This window comes from Pseudorasbora parva, chromosome 6 (assembly GCF_024679245.1).
Source record: "Pseudorasbora parva isolate DD20220531a chromosome 6, ASM2467924v1, whole genome shotgun sequence".
In the NCBI taxonomy this organism is placed as follows: Eukaryota; Metazoa; Chordata; class Actinopteri; order Cypriniformes; family Gobionidae; genus Pseudorasbora; species Pseudorasbora parva.
In genome coordinates, this window is record NC_090177.1 from 5,424,013 (window position 1) to 5,444,982 (window position 20,970).

The 20,970-nt window shown below is 40.8% G+C and overlaps 1 protein-coding gene and 1 pseudogene across 3 annotated transcripts in view; both read right to left on the reverse strand.

Moving 5' to 3' along the window:
- Nucleotides 1–20,970, reverse strand: part of LOC137078303 (cyclin-dependent kinase-like 5) — a 121,654-nt gene that overhangs the window by 71,608 nt on the left and 29,076 nt on the right. The window lies entirely within an intron of this gene.
- On the reverse strand, nt 15,812–15,927 carry LOC137080295 (5S ribosomal RNA; annotated as a pseudogene).

Sequence of the window (20,970 nt, forward strand, 5' to 3'; positions counted from 1 at the left end):
GCACCAAAGTTCGTTTGGAAGCGAACCGAGACCCATCTTTTTAGCGCTCTCGGTCCGCTTGTTTGGTGCGCACCAGGGTTCGAATGGCAGCGTTTACATATGTTCAAATAAACCGCACTAAATGAGCAATCGCACCAGGGTTCGTTTTAATCGAACCAAACATGACAAGTGTGAACGCACCCTAAATGAGGCAGGTGTGAAAGCACCCTAAGAGGTGATCTCCAAGACCATACAGGCTGGCAGACGATTCTACTGGCAGGTGACGTTCATTAAAATACGGGACCAGTCTGTAAAGTTAACGAAAACGAAAGCCATTGTTACTGGAGGCATCTGAGCTTGTAAACGCCGCTGAATTACATCAGGAAGCGACAACCAGTCCAATTGCAACTCTGCAAAATACTATTCTTAACCTGAATGATTGCATACACAGAGAACACTTCAACAGAATGACGACTAAAAGGAAGTTCGAACTCTTTCAACCAGGCTAAAGTCTTGTGGGACAAACGACTAAAGCCCAAAAGATTGCTTGGATTGCATTTAAATATAAGAAGCATTGTGTCAAAGACTGAACAAATTGAAGGTTTGCTGATGGATTCGAATTTGGACTTTCTTTTCCTCTCAGAATCATGGTTATCGGCGTTATCACCAAAGACAAGAGTTATCATGTTTTTAGAAAAGACATACAATTAGGGAGAGGAGGCGGTGTCCTCGTGTATGTTCATAATCATCTCAAATGTGAGGAGGTTCATCTAAATTCAATGCAAGACTTCGTAAGTATTGTTGTTTTATCCACTCAAATGTCTTTTACTGTGGTTGGATTATACCGACTCCACAAAAACAAAACAAAAACGTACTAAAAGAAATTGATCTGAAAACTGAATTAATTGTTTTGGGTGATTTTAATATAAATTGGGTGGGAAAAGCTAAAAGACAGCCACTAAAAAATTATATCAGATCACTATAATCATACACAAATGGTCCTTGGGCCAACTAGGATTATTTAATCAACACAAACTCTATAGATTTCATATTTAGTAATAAACCAATAAGAATTACAAAGTCTTAATTTGATAACTGGTAAGTCAGACCACAGTTTGACATCAATTGTAAGAAAGTTGACAAAACCCCAATTTTTTTTATTATAAACAATAGGGCAAGAGTTTCTTTAATATTATACCAAAGTCCCTAGTTGGTCAATTTGAGGAGAAATTAAAGCACCTGGACTGGAATGATGTTCTGCTGTCTGGTGATGTAGAAAAAGCATTTAATACTATGATGGATAGAGTTAATAAGACTAAAAATGAATTTTGTACAAATGTATCTTACTTGAGTAAAATACATCTGCCATGGCTGAATGAACATCTCTGGAAGCTAATGAAGCAGACTTCGCATTAAAGGCTGCTCTATAATCACACGATAAGAGAAAAGTCCAGGATTTGCGAAAGTAGTAAAAGGATTAATGCAGGGCAAAGCTGAGTATTTTATTAAATTAATTAATGATTCTAAAGGACATTGTAAATTAATTAGGAAAAATATTGATAAAATTACAAAGAAAGAGAATAAATCAGTTCAAAATTGGGTTATAAAGGACCTATCAAAATTAATAGAAAATAAAGAACAAATAGTAAAATAATACTAAAATGTTTAAATCATTCTTTTTGGATTCTGTACAGTGTCTGGCCAGAAGATTCGGTGCTAGATCAGGAATACTAGAACCTATAAATAATAAAACTCCTGTTTTCACAATTGAAAGCATCTCAGAATCTACTGTAATACAAATATTTCATCAATTAAAAGGATCTAGGTGCAAATAACGTCGATGAAAAACGTATAAATCATCATTTTGCAGACCTCTAACACACCTGATTAATCTGTCAATAACAAACTCATATTTTGCATCTTGCTGGAAGGCGGCAGTAGTGATGCCTATCTTTAAAGCAGGTGATAGGACGCTTCCGTCAAATTATAGACCCATAAGTATCCTTCCAACAGCATTAAAAATTGCAGAAAGGGTAGATTGTGACCAATTAGTTTCTTATTTAAATAGAAGTAAAGTGAATTTACACCCAATTCAATTTGGTTTTTGAAAGAATCATTCTACTGAAACGGCTAATTGTTTTAGATTTTTTGTTGTTGAACAAATTAGAAGTCACCTTGATAAAGGTGGTGTTGTTGGAGCTGTGTTTTTAGATCTTGAAAAGGCATTTGACACAGTTAATCATGTTTAATTTCCAAACTTCACAATTTTAATTTCTCTGCTACTGCCGTGACCTGGATGAAATCATACTTGATTATTAGGATACAATGGTCTAGAGTGGCTGATAAGTGCTCTTCTTTTGCTAACTGTACTACAGGGGTCCCTCAAGGGTCTATTTTGGGACCTATTTTATTTAGTATTTATATCAATGATCTTCCTCAAGTATGTGCTGGTGTAAACACTGGCTGCAAGCTTTGCTGCACTGGCATCTGTCACTTTGTCTGTGACGTGACAGATGCATGCCTGATGTATAGAGTCATCCATATTCTCGCTCCTCCTCCTCTTCTTAGGAGAAGCCTGGCTCATAACGGCAGTGCCAGAAGGACTAGAGATTCTGTGAGGGGAGATTTGGTACCACAGTTTAGAAAAACAGCCTTTGGTCAAACAGCTTTTTCAGTCAGAGTAGTGAGGATATGGAAAACCTTACCCACAAACATCCGAAGCATTGACAGCTTCACCGTTTTTAAAATCAAGCACTGGCTACTATTAGAACAAATTTGCAACCATTAATGACTGTTGTAAATTCCTTGTTTTACAAATGACATTATGGATATGTAGCTTATTGTGATGTTGTATGTGCTGTATTGTAAGTTATTTTATTCGTTTACCTGCCCTGGGACAGCAGATTTAAATGAGCTGTTAGCTAACTCTGGTGCAATTAATATTAATTGTGCATTGATTATAAAAATAAACCAAGTAAAGTAAAGTAAAGGGGACAGAGCATTTGGAGTAGGTGGCCCAAAACGATAGAACGGTGTCATCTTTCTCCATTTTCAAATAAAAACTTAAAAACACTTATTTACTGTAAGGCAATACAATTAAATAAATAAAAAAACAGAGTACAATCCAATAAAAATAAGATGAAAAATAATAATTATAAAATTATGAAGTACTGTATACTTAATTTTTTGTTTTGAATCTTATTTTTATTTGATTGTATTCTGTTTGTTTTAAAGACTTAATTTTATTGCCTTGTACAGCACTTTGGTCAGCCTTGGATGTTTTAAACTTGCTTTACAAATAAATAAATCTGAATGAATGAATGAATGAATGAATGAATGAATGAATGAATGAATGAATGAATGAATGAATGAATGAATGAATGAATGAATTATTACACACAGGGATGTGCAATGGGAATGACTGATGATGTCACATGCTCAGATTTGCTAGACAAATCAGCGGAAAGTGCCATCTCATGACTGCCCACATGTGGAAAACAAATTTAGTTATGTAAATATATAGTAGTTTATAATTTGTTTAACCTGTGAACCAAAAAACGAAAAACCTAAATCTGTTTTTTTCGCCGTTAAAGTGGATTCAGACATACACTAAGTGCACTTGCGCTACTCGCTTTAGACCATACACTTAGGGTGCTTTCACACCGCCTCATTTAGTTCGGTTGAATCGTACTAGAGTTTGTTTCCCTCTTTGGTGCTGTTCGTTTGGTCAGGTCTGAAAGCAGCAATCGCACTCGGGTGCGCAACAAAAGCGGACCAAACAAGTGTACCGAGACCTCCTTGAAGAGCTGATCTCGGTACGCTTTCAAATTAACTCTGGAGCGGTTCGTTTGTGGTGAGAACGTGATCCGACCTCGAACAAAACCAACTGCAAAAGTACTGATCATTTTTGGACTGAACCAGCTGCCGTAGTTCGCTGCGCTGACATTATGTGCATGACATTATTACCTGATAGATCGTTGGCAATATTTTCGGAAGATGAGCATGTCAAGAGTTAATAATTAATGCACGCCTCCTCTTGAAGTGACGAGCGATGCGCGGTCGCCGTCTGCAGTGCATCAGAGCGTTGTTTTCACGTCGCATCTGCGCTTCATTATAGAAATGCATTGTTTGCATACTGTGGTAAATACACACAGGAGATTATGGCCAGGGACAAAACCAGCCCGCAGTCGTCTCTCAATAGTGTTTTAGTGTCTCTCTATAGTTTGCTGGCTTTTCCTCTTCTGTTGGAATTTTTCCACACGTAAATTCTGACCAATCGAAAAGCAGTTTAGGAAATACGCCATGGCCAATGAGTGATGTGGATGTTGTCACGTGCCTGCGTTTTGGTTCGTATCAACTGGTTCGGACCAAAGCAATTTTCAAAGCAAAGCTGAAAAATGCAACAATGTATAATTGTTTGCCCTTGGTTCGGACCAAATGAACCGACCTAGAGATGTGAAAGCACCCTTAGATCGTTAAATTGGGGCCGTAAGTATACGAGTTAAGTATATCAAAGAGTAAAAAAGGCAGGGCTTCTTTATTAAGCAAATAAACATGTAAAAGTATTTGTAGTATACTTAGGATAAAATAAATGTTTTTCAAACTTGGATACCTTTATACACTGAAAAAAAAGCTTTGGAAACCTTTTTTACTCAAATATCACAAATAATAAACGGTAACATTGAAATTCTGAAGTAGAAATACTTCCTTTTATTGATTCCTTTGCGTGCATTTTAACATAACGTTAAACTCTCGCTTACAAGAAGGGCATTTTGTTTTCTGTGCTGCACACACATCCAAAGCACGCTCAAAGAAAGTCATTTTAATCCATTCACGCACCAGAAGACTCATGTGCCATTTCTGTGCTCTCTTAAAGGTCCCGTTCTCCGCGTGTTTTCGAAGCTTTGATTACGTTAACAGTGTGCAATATAACATGAGTTCATGTTTCGCGTGTAAAAACACAGTATTCTTCACACAATTTACTTATCTGTACAGCGCTGTTTCCTCTGTCCTAAAAACGGCCTGATGATTTCCTTGTTCTATGAAGTCCCGCCTTCAGAAACACGTAACGAGTTCTGATTGGGCCAGCGCTTCCCGTGTTGTGATTGGACAGCAGCTTAGCACACTTTGCCCGGAAAGGTCCCGCCTCTTACCATAGGAGATGCAAGCGCTGAATGCGTGCTCTTCTCCACATGGGAGAGCAACGAGACCACGCCCCCTATTTTGCGTGTTCTTGTGGGCGGAGCTTTAGTCAACAAACGTATTATTTGTATTATTTGTAATGTATACTGTATGTTTTATTAACAAAGTGCAGTGTTATTTTACATTTGATTACAGTTACCTGAATACCTGAAAACTCGAAAAGTTGTATAATTTTTTTATATGTTATTTTGTCTATGTTTACTTGTCTATATTAGTTTGGCTAGTTGTGTTTATGGTATTTTTAAACCACAGGCAAAAGTTCCTTGTAAGTGTTCTTTAGCCTGTTGATTTTGTTTCTTGATATTCAGCTACAATGAAATGTTTTGCAATAAGACTAAGAATAAATGTGAATTATACCTTTTTTTTTTACCTTATTGGAATCAAAATTAATTAAATCGATAAGCCGAATCAAAATAGGAATTGTTAAAATTGAATCAGCACCCAACCCTAATAAAAAATAAATCCTCATATTCTCCATTGTTGCGGCTCTTCTCTTCCCAGTCTGTCAGTAATGCTCTGTTTAGTTCCTGTCTCTATGAAGCCCCTCCTTCTGAAAATCACACTGTGCTTTGATTGGTCGGCTGGAGCAGTGCGTTGTGATTGGTCAAGAGCTTCCAGCGTGCTTCCAGCAGTTACAACACACGAATAACTAACTCAACCAGGCCCGCTTCTTTATTCAGCGCATTAATTATTTAAATGAGGAATATTGTGATGTGTTGGTCTAACCTGGGAAAACCCAAACAACTTCTGGCAAATTTAGGTTTGCTCTGCAAGTAGTCTGGCAAAGAACCCATTCAAGCTTATTTCTAATTCGTCGAAAACGCGGCACCAATCAGAAACGTTGGGGCTTTACACGATGACGGCAGCGCAGCGGAGGTGAAGTTACTAAGATGGACGTGGAACATTACTCTGTTTTAAGCCATTTAAACTTTTCCTTTTCATTAAAACCCGAGCAAAGAACAACACTCGGCTCCCAGATGTGGATTACACCGGCTACTGATGAGGAGGATGAGGAGTGTGATTATACACACACACGCAGCTCTGGATCTGGCCTTTCTGTGCTTATTTCCTCACACTAGATCTGGTAATCATGTAAAAAAAATCGTGGTAGATTACAATACAATCGCAGTACAAATGCCTTACAACGGGGGCTAATGCCATCAGAGCTTTTGTTTTCTGATCGACCGTCAATCCGAGATGTTTCAGTCGGTCTGAGATGCTATGTGGTTTTCCAAATGTTGCAAAATATTGATGGGGTGGCGGTGAACACCAGCTATTATCATTTTTCTTTTACAACAACGGCAAAAGTCGTCAGAAGCCATTGTAACATCTTCCTCGAAATCACAAACAGAGAATTGCTGTCTCAGATGATTCCCCGTCGCTCTGCATACGAATGTCATCGTCCGTTGGTGATGCCCCTTTGGAAATGATTTGTCTATGAAGCTTTGCCAAACCATAACTCAGATACTACTGAGAATGCTCTGGTTTTAAGCAGGCTAGTGTTGGTCGGGAGAAACTCAAAACTACAATGGAGGCGTTTCAGGGAGTTCAGGCAAACTTTAGGCCTATTTCAATTAAAAAAACTAAATAGTTTTAGTTAAAGTGGCGTTTCAGACGAGACCCTCTCAACAATGTCTCAAACTGTGCTCAGATCTGCTCAGGATACCAAAGTCTGCCATCAAAAGTCAGTGTTTTTAATATGAACTCTTCTTATTTCTCTGAAGCGAACATCTGAGCCGAGGTTTCAGTGAAACATACAGTAGCTACAGTGAGAAAGCGTTCCTCTGGTGTCATGTTAAGCAGCGTGATGGTTTGTTTCTCTGAGTCATGTTACTTATCCTCCGCTTCACAAATGCGATGACATCAGTGTAGCGCTGATGCAGAAGGAAGACGAACCACACACACACACACACACACCCAGTGCTGCGAATGTCCTGCAGTGAAACAGCCTGTGATGCGCATAATCGCCCAGCATCTCCTCAGCTCAATGTGCAATAAAGACGTGATGCTGGTAAACTACGCCGAAACAACCACAGGCGTAACCGTGTGACTGCCTCAGCTCACCCATTCCTCAGCCCCAGCCAATCAGAGGGAGACACAGAGTCGCGTCCACCAATCAGCTAAGGAGAAATGACGAGCTTCTGCAGGCATGAGACAAGGCCGTGCATCTCCATGCTCAAGAAAAACAGGCTAATCTTCAAGACATATCTAGCTTAACCTGCTTTTTCCAAAGCTGGAATGGAGAAGAAAAAAAAGAGAGACGAAAACGAGGCCATAAAAGTGGAACTGTGTGACCCGTTTTTACAGGCGCAACAGTTTCCATTAGCATTTGAGAAACACAACATAAGAAACACAACACAATCAATCTCAAATTACACACAAATCTGAGGCTATATTGTGTTATTACCGTTTTACTAATAGGATAAATCTGAGATCACAGGAATTGATGCAGAGAAAAGGGCGGGAAAGCATCACGGTTTAATGTTTAGGTCAAGCCGAACGCTTCATTCAAGTCTTGTGATAATATTTTGGACAATTGAATGGGCAATTTCATATTTATTTCTCTTTTTAGCTTGTTGATGAAAACAGGAAGCTTTTTTAGCACTAACACAACAAAATTAAGAGCTTAAGGAGTCTAACAAATTAGGGGCCAAGCACCAAAGCTGTGTCTATTGTATCCGTTGGTGTTATCATTATTCTTCAGTTTCTTCTTCTTATTCCGCTCTTCGGGTCTATGGCAGCCCATAGAACCGCTAGCGGAAATGTTATGACATTTGGCACACAGATAGAGGCCAGTCTGAGCTGTCACCATAGCAAATCTGGAGTCTCTAACTCAATCCCTCTGGCGCCACCAACCGTCCAAATTTTCACTTATGTTTATGCTAATAACTTTTGAACTATCCACAACTTTCCCGAACTCTGACCTTTCACATGATCGCTATGGCAACGTAGAACACGCCGGTAACAAACTTCCGGTTTACGTTAGTCTGTACTGTTATCAGCTTAACGTTGGTTGTATTATCAGGACTCAGGAGTAAACTTTTACAACACCGCTTCAGGCAAAATGATCACATGTCCCATATGCTAGCATGGATCTGACTATCTTACAAGAACTTACTAATATCTGTAGCACTAAGCGGTTCACCCGAGTTATGCGGTGCACACATTTTGCAACTGTGTGTAGGCTTGGCTGTTCCTATGATCCACGCGAGAGTTACCTTCCGTCCATGCGCCTGTAAGTCGATTTTATTTTATTATAAATAAAGGCTTATTTGTTTCTAGTTATTTATTTTGTTCACCCGCATCCGCATTCACCCATCAAATATGATCCCGCGCCGCACTCGGTTGGGCTGGGTCCCGCGGGAGTGCAGGTCTCTATTTGGATAGTAACGTTAGGCTGTTAGAGCGGTCTTGCTTACACATTAAATCTGTAAATTATTGAAAACAATAAACATACCCCTAGCAAAAAATTATACAGTTGTACTGCAGTATTTTAAATAGGTTAAACTTATATATTATATAAACTCAATAATTACATTTACAGCAATGAAATGTTAATTTTTATTACAACGCACTTAAATTAATTGAAGTTCATGCATCTTTTTTCATGTTGATTAAAAAAAAGTCTACTGACAATGTCTGACATGATTTCAACAATTACAAATATTAAAATATAAATATTACTTCCACATCACATTTCTTGAGTTTATTTGAAGCTCGTTGGGCATTGAATGGAGTGCGTAGGGCGCTAGCAGCATGTCAAATGGGTCCGTTTATATGGCATGGTTTATGGAAGCAAGTAGGTTTCTGAGGTGTGAGACCGCGGCGCTCAGCGCTCATTAACCCCGGGGAGAGCAGCCTCGACTCGGCTCGTCCTTCTGACGACTGCCGCTGCCTGGCAGAAGCCCCTCCCATGATGCAAATTCACGTCTGTTGTTTAGTGAATGAAGCGAATGGAGTCAAAATGTTCCCGCGTCCAACTTCGCGCGAATAGCACAATTTATTCGCATCACTCGCGTCTGGTGTGAGCGCAGCATAACTGTTATGTGTGCTAAACCGGAACTGAGATACCGTCAACCGGAAGTATCGAGTGTCATGGCGACGCCCACTAAGACTTGCAGGAAAGTTGTGGATAAACAAAATTCTCCCGCCATTTTAAATTTTTTCAAGTTGATTCGTCAAACCATTCTTGTATAAATGGACTGCATTTATATAGCGCTTTTAACAGACCCTATGGCTATCCAAAGGGCTTTACATTTTGCCTCACATTCTCCCATTCATACACTGACGGCGATGTCAGCCATGTAAGGCGCCATCCAGCTCGTCAGGAGCATCTGGGGTTAGGTGTCTTGCTCAAGGACACCTCGACACTTGGTCAGGTGGAACCGGGGATCGAACCACCAACCTTTCGGTTTGTAGACAATCTACATGAACCACTGAGCCACTGTTGCACCATAACATGCAAGCGAATTCAACAAAGAGCATGCCAAAATGAACGTGGGGCTATATCTCTGCTATGCTTTAGAGCTTTCGGACCAAACTTGGTGCGTTATGACAACCATGACCTGAGACTACTTTGGCACAGTGCCACCAAGTGGTCAGGAGATATAAAAGAAAGAAAAAAGCTCTTTTTCCTTCTAAACGGCTTGGCCAACCAAATCACAAAACTGGTCTCTTTAGATTCATTCAGCATGCCAGCCGAACAAAACCACATTTTTCCCATATCGATCATTTTGGGCTTCTGCCATTTTGAATTTTGACGTAAAATGCTTTATTTTATGAACACATTGGCGTATCGCTATGAAACTTCGGGGCAGCACCACCTTGTGGTCAAAAGATGCAGATAACTTTTGATTAAATTATCCTAGTGTACTGAAACGGGCCAAGATACCAAATTTTACCATATTCGGCCAAGCTTCTTGTCCACCATTTGGATTTTCTTTCAAAACATACTTTTTCAAACTCCTCCCAGACCGTTTGTCCAATTTCCACCCAAAATTGAATCTTATCATCCTCAGACCCTGCCAACAAAATGATATGGACTTGATGCATCAACAAATTTAATGACATGATGCCTAAATGACTGAGGCTGTATCTTTGCAGTGCATTGGCATATTGACACTAAACTTTGCATGTGTCTTTATCACCTCACCCTGACCACAACACATCAGTTTTGTAACAGCGCCACCTATTTGTCGAAAGTTATAAGCCACTAAATCAGATTACTAGTGATTGTATTTGATTTTTCTGCCATTTTGCCTTAAATTATCTTTATATGTCTTCAACTGGTTATTATTGCAGTTGGTCTGACACTCTCAGCTATGTTGGCAAGACTTATCGCATTCTTTGAGCTATATTTATATACAGCTATATTTATCATTATCATGCTTTCACACAAATTTATGTGAAGTTTGGCCTCATAAACTTAAACTACTGATTGTCAGCAACAATACACAAACTATGTAAAAACTAAAGTTGCAAAATTATTTAAGGGGGGAAAAAAAGAATATATTACAGAAATGCATTTAAATATGGTCAAATGTGTTTAACAGAACTGAAATTTCAGTTTTATTGTTGCTGCAAGGGCATTCAAATTAGCCTTAATAGCCTACTTAAAGAGACAGTTCATCCAAAAATGTCTTTCCAAATGACATTCAGTCTTCTGTGGAACGTGTCTTACACACACAAAGAGGAATTGCACTGTTTGGAAAGACACACGGGTGTAAAAGGAAATAAATATGGACAAAATGGTCAATTATTGGGAGAGCGATGTGTAGAAATGTATGAATGACAGGCGTTTCAGTTCCATGTGGGTCTGCTTATAATCAAAACCAATTATCTTCACACTACGGTCTTCTGAAAATCCAAAGTCTCCCTCTTACAACATTCACATGCACACATCTCGTAAACACAATCATTTGCAGATCACCTGAAGGCAGTAATATATTGCCAGGTCTCAACCAAATCAATTGGCTTTCAATTAGCATTGAGCGGCGAGAGGATAAACAAAGACGTCAGGATGGGAACGAATGAATATGAGAGAGAAGGGAACAGCTGAGAGGAGATTAAACTACTGATGGCCAACAGAGAGAGATAGCAGAAACTGATCTACTGACAGCTGAACACACAGCAGGCCACACACACACACACACACACACACACACACACATATGGATGTGCAAACACACTATGAGAGCTTCAGTTCATTCTATTGTTTATACATTACTGTGTTAATCTGGATTATGTTGCATAATGATCTTTATTATTATCATCATCTCTTCTGGGCCATCGGCCACTTTCTGTCCAACATGGATTAGCTTGAGTCGCAGACTGACAAAAATCTCCTACTAAAGAACATAATTGAATGAAAAAATATCATTTTTGACCTCAAAGTCAAAAATGATATTTTGGATACCGGACACGGAAGTAAGCACAAAGAGGAACTTAGGCCTAGTCCACACGTACACGGGTATTTTTATTACCGGAGTTTTTCCTCCTCCGTTTTAAAAAACAATCGCGTCCACACAAGCACGGTTTTTAAAAAAATTCTGTCCACATGAGAACGCAAAACTACGCTATGATTGGCTGCCTGATTTCCACATGGGTCCCATTCACTGCACCGATGCACATTGCACTGACTGAGGGATGCCATGGGCTCAAGAGAATCACTTCCTACAAGTTCCTTTGCTTTGGACTCAGTGACAGGTAACTGTATACACAGGTGCAGGGCCGAAGTGGACTGTAATAGCTTCACACACTTGCTTTACTATTTTGTATTATTGCATTCTGGCCTTTGTTCTGCAATACAATGAAATAACTGAACATGTATCTGTAGGATGTGTGATTAGCGCTGTTAGTGGAGTCCACTGCATAGACTCGACTCACGTTAATCAAAAGGAGATGTGGAAAATCTGATATCAAACAAAGGAGAGAACGGCGCGCACTTCAATTTAAAAAGCCGAAATCTCCGGTTTCACCATCTACTCGACAACGCTGTAACCGGAGTTTCTAAAAATCTTCACCCTGGCCGGAGTTTTCAAAAAAGTCCGGTTTTAGTAACCGGATACAGCATTTGCGTGTGGACGAACAGCCAAACCGCGTAGAAAAAGCTGTGGTTTTGAAAATACCCGTGTTCGTGTGGACAGGGCCCGAAACACACAGAAACAAACAGCTGTGATGATTAATGAGTGTCCATGACAACAGATTTATGGCGGGAAACTACAACAAAGAAAACATGTGACATAGGTGACTAAAAAAATCAAGGGGTGACCCCTAATAGTTGAAGATTCGATGCATCGATATGCAGGACCGGATTCGATCACTGATCTCATGGTCAAATCTTCGCGGGTGTTATGAAACGAGGATCATACCATTTTGGCAATATGGGGGTGCTCAATATTAGTGTTATAAAGAGTTATTATTTATTATTTATTATTTAATTAGTGTCCTGCCCTTCGTTTATACAGTTTATTTTGTTCCGGTCTATGGTTTACACACACACAGATGATTCGACTATCGGACGACCATAGAGAGATTCGAAAATTCTGATTCGAATGTGTAAATCCTTAGTCGGGGACACCCCTAAAAAAATCCAAACTAAACATCCATAAAAACTAAACTCAACACACAGATAGTGACAGAACGCCCCTCGTGAGAAGGCACGGCCTTGTGACATGTTGGGTCGATTGAGGGGAAAGGGGAGCAGGGTTTGGAGATGGATGAGGGACTGACGAAGTGCTGGACACCCATAGGTGCCCAGATGGGAGTAACCAGGGTGGAGTTGATGATGGCAGAAGCCATGGGGGAGATGATGGTGTAAGGGCCCATGGGGGATTAAAGGGTTAGTTCACCCAAAAATGAAATTTATGTCATTAAAGACTCAGCCTAATGTCGTTTTACACTTCCGTAAGACCTCCGTTCATCTTCACACACAGTTTAAGATATTTTATATTTAGTCCGAGAGCATATGCACACTATACTGTCCATGTCAAGAAAGGGAATAAAAACATCATCACAGTAGTCCATATGAGACATCAGTGGGTTAATTAGTCTCTTAAAGCATCCAAAATACATTTGGGTCCAAAAATAACAAAAACTACGACTTTATTCAGCATTGTCTTCTCTTCTGGGTTTGTTTTCAATCCTCAAATAAAGATTAAAACGGTTATGAATCAGCGAATTGATTCATGATTCGGATCGGCAACGCACACAGCTCCACCTCTGTCATCAAGTTTGCGGATGATACTGTTGTCCTGGGCCTCATTTCCAACAACAATGAGACCGCATACTTGGACGAGGTGGAGCAACTGACATCATGGTGCCAAGACAACTGTCTCCTTCTGAATGTGAACAAGACCAAAGAACTGATTGTGGACTTCAGGAAGAGACAGCAACGGTCATATTCCCCTCTCATGATCAGCGGGACACCAGTAGAGAGAGTGAGCAGCTTCAAATACCTGGGTGTGAACATCTCCGAGGACCTGACCTGGACTGCACATATCCAGTCTCAGGTGAAAAAGCAAAGACTGTACCACCTGCGCCAGCTGAGGAAATACCGAGTCTCACCAGCTATCCTGAAAACGTTCTATTCAGGGGCGATAGAAAGTTTACTGACTCAGTGCATCACAGCGTGGTATGGTATCAGCACCAGTCACGACTGCAAAGCCCTGCAAAGAGTGGTGCGCTTGTCCGAGCGCATCTCAGGGTCAGCTCTCCCGTCTCTGCAGGACATCTACATCAAACGATGCAGAGGCAGAGCTACAAAAATCATCAAGGACATTAATCACCCGGCCAACCCCCACTTCACCCGGCTGCCTTCTGGTAAGCGCTTCCGTAGCCTGATGGCCAAAACTGAGAGACTCAGGAGGAGTTTCTTCCCACAGGCCATCAGACTCCTGAAAGGCTGTCACTTAACTACATGTGACTTCACCTCACTTCAGTACTAACAAACTCACATACTGATATTGCACTGCACTTTATTCTTGTGTTCATGTCACTTCTCATTATAATGCTGTTTGCACATTACACTCCTGCACTTCTGTTATCCACAGATTTATTTTTATAGTCTCCAGTTTACTTTATCTCACATCTCGTATTTCTTTTACTTGATTTATTCATAATTCTACATATGTATATATATAGCACCTTATCCTATTCCTATTTTATCCTATTCCTATTTTATAATTTATTGTGCTTTTTTTGTTAATTGTTATTTGCTGTCCATGGAGCGGACCTGTTTACATTTCACTGCCGGTTGTATTCTGTATAACTGTGTATGTGACAAATAAAACTCTTGAACTTGAACAATACGCTTAAAGAAAGACTTTCTAGAAAATAAAACTCCAAGTGGAAAAAATATTCAGGAATATTGCGAATCTTATATCCTACTCATGCTGCTCACTTTTCATAATCAACATATAAAATTAAAATCATTAATTATTATAGCTATCAAAATCCAGTGTTTTGTATTTTGCGTACATGAGTTTTTGTTGTAGATGTCTATTTAAAAAAAAAAAATAATAATAATAATAATTGTGTACTGTGCTAATTAACTGAGACTTCTTACAGCTCTTACAGGTTTTTGGCCTTGTCTGTTTCGTTGCTTCTATTGATCTCCCCTTTTGTGTAAGTCGCTTTGGATAAAAGCGTCTGCTAAATGATTAAATGTAAATGTAAAATAATAATATCATAGGATAACATTAACACCTAAACGTAGCCTATTTAGTTTCATAGTTAGGCTATGTTTTCTTTAACCCATGGCCGTCTAAGGCGGCAGTGATTTTTTTCCCTTTAAGACAGCGGAAACAACTCGCAATACTTGTCATTTTTAGCCATACAGATAAGTTCAAGATATAATTATAGTGTTACGACCTGTGTCTTGCACTTGTATTGCCGTGCCGTGTTTTCTTTCTCTCCTTTCCTCTTCTCTAGCCTTTCTCTGATAGGTTTACCAATGATTGGGTGGATGATCGTTATTGGTTAGATGATAAAAGGTCTCCGTCCGCACTCGACGGGGAGCTCATTGTTGGTTCGGCTGTGAACGGGTTGAGAGCTCCTGGATCCCTCCTCCGGCCGATGATCAATGTTTAATTGTGTTGTTTGATTGTTTGGGCATGTAAACTAAACTATCCCCAGAGCACAGGGGTGACCTGCTATTTTATTTTGAAACTTAATAATAATAATGAATTAATTCGTTACATTTATATAGCGCTTTTCTAGGCACTCAAAGCGCTTTACATAGAAGGGGGGAATCTCCTCAACCACCGCCAATGTGCAGCACCATCTGGATGATGCGACGGCAGCCATATTGCGCCAGAACGCTCACCACACACCAGCTGATTGGTGGAGAGGAGACTGAGTGATGAAGCCAATCAGGAGATGGGGATTATTAGGAAGCCATGATGGACAGAGGCCAATGGGCAAATTTGGCCAGGATGCCGGGGTTACACCCCTACTCTTTACGAGAAGTGGCATGGGATTTTTAATGACCACAGAGAGTCAGGACCTCGGTTTAACGTCTCATCTGAAGGACGGTGCTCTTTGACAGTATAGTGTCCCCATCACTATCCTGGGGCGTTAGGACCCACACAGACCACAGGGTGAGCACCCCTGCTGGCCTCACTAAGACCTCTACCAGCAGCTCCTGGTTTTCCCAGTTGGTCTCCCATCCAGGTACTAACCAGGCTCAGCCCTGCTTAGCTTCAGTGGGAAACCAGTCTTGGGCTACAGGGTGATATGGCTGCTGGCTTGTTTGGGTTCTGTTTATGTTAGGTAGTTAGGTTAGTTAAATGTATTTTCTTTTGCTTCAATTAGGTTATTTAGTGTATCTTTCTTTTTAGGTTTGTTTTGTTTGTTATGTTGGCCTTTGGACACCCTGACGAGATGCTCGCCCTCTTATGTATGATCATTTAATAAATTCATATTTACTTACAGTGCTTGTATGTTTGATTATCGACCGGAGTTATTCGGGGCTGGGATTCCAAAACCACAACCCATTTTCTTATTATTATGCCCGGTTAACGTCTGTTTCCTTCCCCTAGACCGCGGGGCGTAATAATAGACTATAAATTGTCTACTTTTATTAGTGTACACTCACTGCCGTTGATTCAGGAAACAGATTATTTTGTATGCACTCACTCCAAGCGCTGTCTTCAAAAATGTATTTAGTTTATTAAACGCAAAGTTTTTCATTTCAAAAGCATTTCTAAATTCAGTTCATATTTCTAACAAAAGAAATTTCAAGCCAGAATAACTAAGTGGTAAAAAAAAATAATGCATATTCAAACATTTCGCTCTTCTCCATATGTGGCAATGCGTCACAATAACGACGAGTAAAAGTCCATCATTCTGTACAGATGACGCATACCGTCGCATACCGTACTTTTTGAGTTTATTCTTAGCTAAAAACACTTAGTTCTTTCAAAAATATATGTGCTCATTAATGTATATTTACTTCTTTCAAGTATTAAAGTATTCTCGTAAGTTTATAATATGCCATTGAAAATACATACGGGTGAGGGGTTCGAATGTCGGTCGCCATGTTGCTCCTCCATCTTGAAAGTACATTAGCCAAAGAGGGACATACATTCAAGCTTCGCTTTTCGAGTTTTAACACTCGATGGCACTCATGGACGAGGTCGAACTGGAAGCATGATAATCTTGGACTAAATCGGCCACCGTAGGAATTAAAAGAAATCAGAATTGAGAGGAACAGAAACTAATATTCACTGGATGGCCTATACCTTTACACCGCTAGATGGGGGAAAATATCACACAGTGTAGCTTTAAATAACACACGCCTCCTTCCATTAAAAATAATGGCTAGTGCAGTGGATGGGACATACAAACCTACACTTGACACAGAATTGACAACCGTTACTCAGCATTATTGGGTAACTGTGTGTTTTACTTGTGATGAAACATGCCAAATAGTGCTATTTTCATGATTTATCACATTTTTATGTGGTTCAGATATAATAATATTTTATAATATATAGTTTCTATTTATTAAACCAATGTTCTTCATTGTATCAACTAAAATTGTCAATTTCAATAAACTCAAAATTAAGGCAACCAGGTTACTTACATTTTTAAGCTAAATCACCAATATTTTTTACAGTGTACCAACATAGGTAGCATCATTTTTGTAATGGCCTAACACGAGGGGAACAGAACTGCAGCTAATGGAAACGCTCTCATTTCGCTATAGCTTTTTATCCACATTTAGAAAATATTGCAAGTTTTGCGCAAATCTGTAATGGAAACGCAGCTACTGTCATTAGAACTATTTCATATAACAAAAAAGTATTTATGCATTCTGTTATTAATTTGCATTTCAGTATGACCCAAACTTCACACACACTCCTCTCACTCTCACACACACACTCTCTCTCGACTCTCTCTCACACACACACTCTCTCTAGTGTTAGTGGGGCATCAGAGTGTGAGAGATAGATGAAGGAGTAAAAATAACCTGATCCCCCTAGACTTTTACCACACCCTCATTCAAAATGTACACACACAGAGAGAGAGAGAGAGAGAGAGAGAGAGAGAGAGAGAGAGAGAGAGAGAGAGAGAGAGAGAGAGAGAGAGAGAGAGAGAGAGAGAGAGAGAGAGAGAGAGAGAGAGAGAGAGAGAGAGAGAGAGAGAGAGAGCATACAATACAATAAATAGAATCGGCGGAAGATGTACGTTCCAACACATCCATAAATCATAACCAAGATCTTTAAAAATGCAGCATTAAGGTTAAATATAAAGACCATGACTGAATATAATATACTGGGCAGTCGTTTGGGGTCGGTAATATTTTGTAAATGTTTTTGAAAGAAGTCTGCATTCATTCAATAATAGTGTGCAATACAGTAAAAATTGTGAAATAATATTATCAAAGCTGAGTTTATCATCATTACTCCAGTCTTCAGAGTCACATGATCCTTCACTAATCACTCTCAGATGAGGATCTGCATGTTGATGTCTTCATACATCTGTCCATCCATCTATCCATCCATCCATCCGCCGTTCTATCAATCCATCCATCCGCTGTTCTATCAATCCATCCATCCGTCCGCTGTTCTATCAATCCATCCATCCATCCGCCGTTCTATCAATCCATCCATCCGCTGTTCTATCAATCCATCCATCCGCTGTTCTATCAATCCATCCATCCGTTCGCTGTTCTATCAATCCATCCATCCGTCCGCTGTTCTATCAATCCATCCATCCGCCCGCTGTTCTATCAATCCATCCATCCGCTGTTCTATCAATCCATCCATCCGTTCGCTGTTCTATCAATCCATCCATCCGTCCGCTGTTCTATCAATCCATCCATCCATCCGCCGTTCTATCAATCCATCCATCCGCCCGCTGTTCTATCAATCCATCCATCCGCCCGCTGTTCTATCAATCCATCCATCCGCTGTTCTATCCATCCATCCATCCGCTGTTCTATCCATCCATCCATCCGCTGTTCTATCAATCCATCCGCTGTTCTATCAATCCATCCGTCCGCTGTTCTATCAATCCATCCATCCGCTGTTCTATCAATCCATCCATCCGCTGTTCTATCAATCCATCCATCCGCTGTTCTATCCATCCATCCATCCATCCGCTGTTCTATCCATCCATCCATCCATCCGCTGTTCTATCCATCCATCCATCCATCCATCCGCTGTTCTATCAATCCATCCATCCATCCGCTGTTCTATCAATCCATCCATCCGTCCGCTGTTCTATCAATCCATCCATCCATCGGCTGTTCTATCAATCCATCCATCCGTCCGCTGTTCTATCAATCCATCCATCCATCAGCTGTTCTATCAATCCATCCATCCATCCATCCATCCATCAATCCATCAATCCATCCATCCATCCATCCATCCATCCATCCATCCGTCCGCTGTTCTATCAATCCATCCATCCGCTGTTCTATCAATCCATCCATCCATCCGCTGTTCTATCAATCCATCCATCCATCAGCTGTTCTATCAATCCATCCATCCATCCATCCGTCCGCTGTTCTATCAATCCATCCATCCGTCCGCTGTTCTATCAATCCATCCATCCGTCCGCTGTTCTATCAATCCATCCATCCGCTGTTCTATCCATCCATCCATCCGATGTTCTATCAATCCATCCATCCATCCGCCGTTCTATCAATCCATCCATCCGCCCGCTGTTCTATCAATCCATCCATCCGCCCGCTGTTCTATCAATCCATCCATCCGTCCGCTGTTCTATCAATCCATCCATCCATCCGCCGTTCTATCAATCCATCCATCCGCCCGCTGTTCTATCAATCCATCCATCCGCTGTTCTATCAATCCATCCATCCGCTGTTCTATCCATCCATCCATCCGCTGTTCTATCCATCCATCCATCCATCCGCTGTTCTATCAATCCATCCGTCCGCTGTTCTATCCATCCATCCATCCATCCGCTGTTCTATCAATCCATCCATCCGCTGTTCTATCAGTCCATCCATCCGCTGTTCTATCCATCCATCCATCCATCCGCTGTTCTATCAATCCATCCATCCATCCGCTGTTCTATCAATCCATCCATCCGTCCGCTGTTCTATCAATCCATCCATCCGCTGTTCTATCAATCCATCCATCCGTCCGCTGTTCTATCAATCCATCCATCCATCCATCCATCCATCCGTCCGCTGTTCTATCAATCCATCCATCCGTCCGCTGTTCTATCAATCCATCCATCCGTCCGCTGTTCTATCAATCCATCCATCCGCTGTTCTATCCATCCATCCATCCATCCGCTGTTCTATCAATCCATCCATCCGCTGTTCTATCCATCCATCCATCCATCCGCTGTTCTATCCATCCATCCATCCATCCATCCGCTGTTCTATCAATCCATTCATCCATCCGCTGTTCTATCAATCCATCCATCCGTCCGCTGTTCTATCAATCCATCCATCCGTCCGCTGTTCTATCAATCCATCCATCCATCCGCTGTTCTATCAATCCATCCATCCGTCCGCTGTTCTATCAATCCATCCATCCGCTGTTCTATCAATCCATCCATCCGTCCGCTGTTCTATCAATCCATCCATCCATCCGCCGTTCTATCAATCCATCCATCCGCTGTTCTATCAATCCATCCATCCGCTGTTCTATCAATCCATCCATCCGTTCGCTGTTCTATCAATCCATCCATCCGTCCGCTGTTCTATCAATCCATCCATCCGCCCGCTGTTCTATCAATCCATCCATCCGCTGTTCTATCAATCCATCCATCCGTTCGCTGTTCTATCAATCCATCCATCCGTCCGCTGTTCTATCAATCCATCCATCCATCCGCCGTTCTATCAATCCATCCATCCGCCCGCTGTTCTATCAATCCATCCATCCGCCCGCTGTTCTATCAATCCATCCATCCGCTGTTCTATCCATCCATCCATCCGCTGTTCTATCCATCCATCCATCCGCTGTTCTATCAATCCATCCGCTGTTCTATCAATCCATCCGTCCGCTGTTCTATCAATCCATCCATCCGCTGTTCTATCAATCCATCCATCCGCTGTTCTATCAATCCATCCATCCGCTGTTCTATCCATCCATCCATCCATCCGCTGTTCTATCCATCCATCCATCCATCCGCTGTTCTATCCATCCATCCATCCATCCATCCGCTGTTCTATCAATCCATCCATCCATCCGCTGTTCTATCAATCCATCCATCCGTCCGCTGTTCTATCAATCCATCCATCCATCGGCTGTTCTATCAATCCATCCATCCGTCCGCTGTTCTATCAATCCATCCATCCATCAGCTG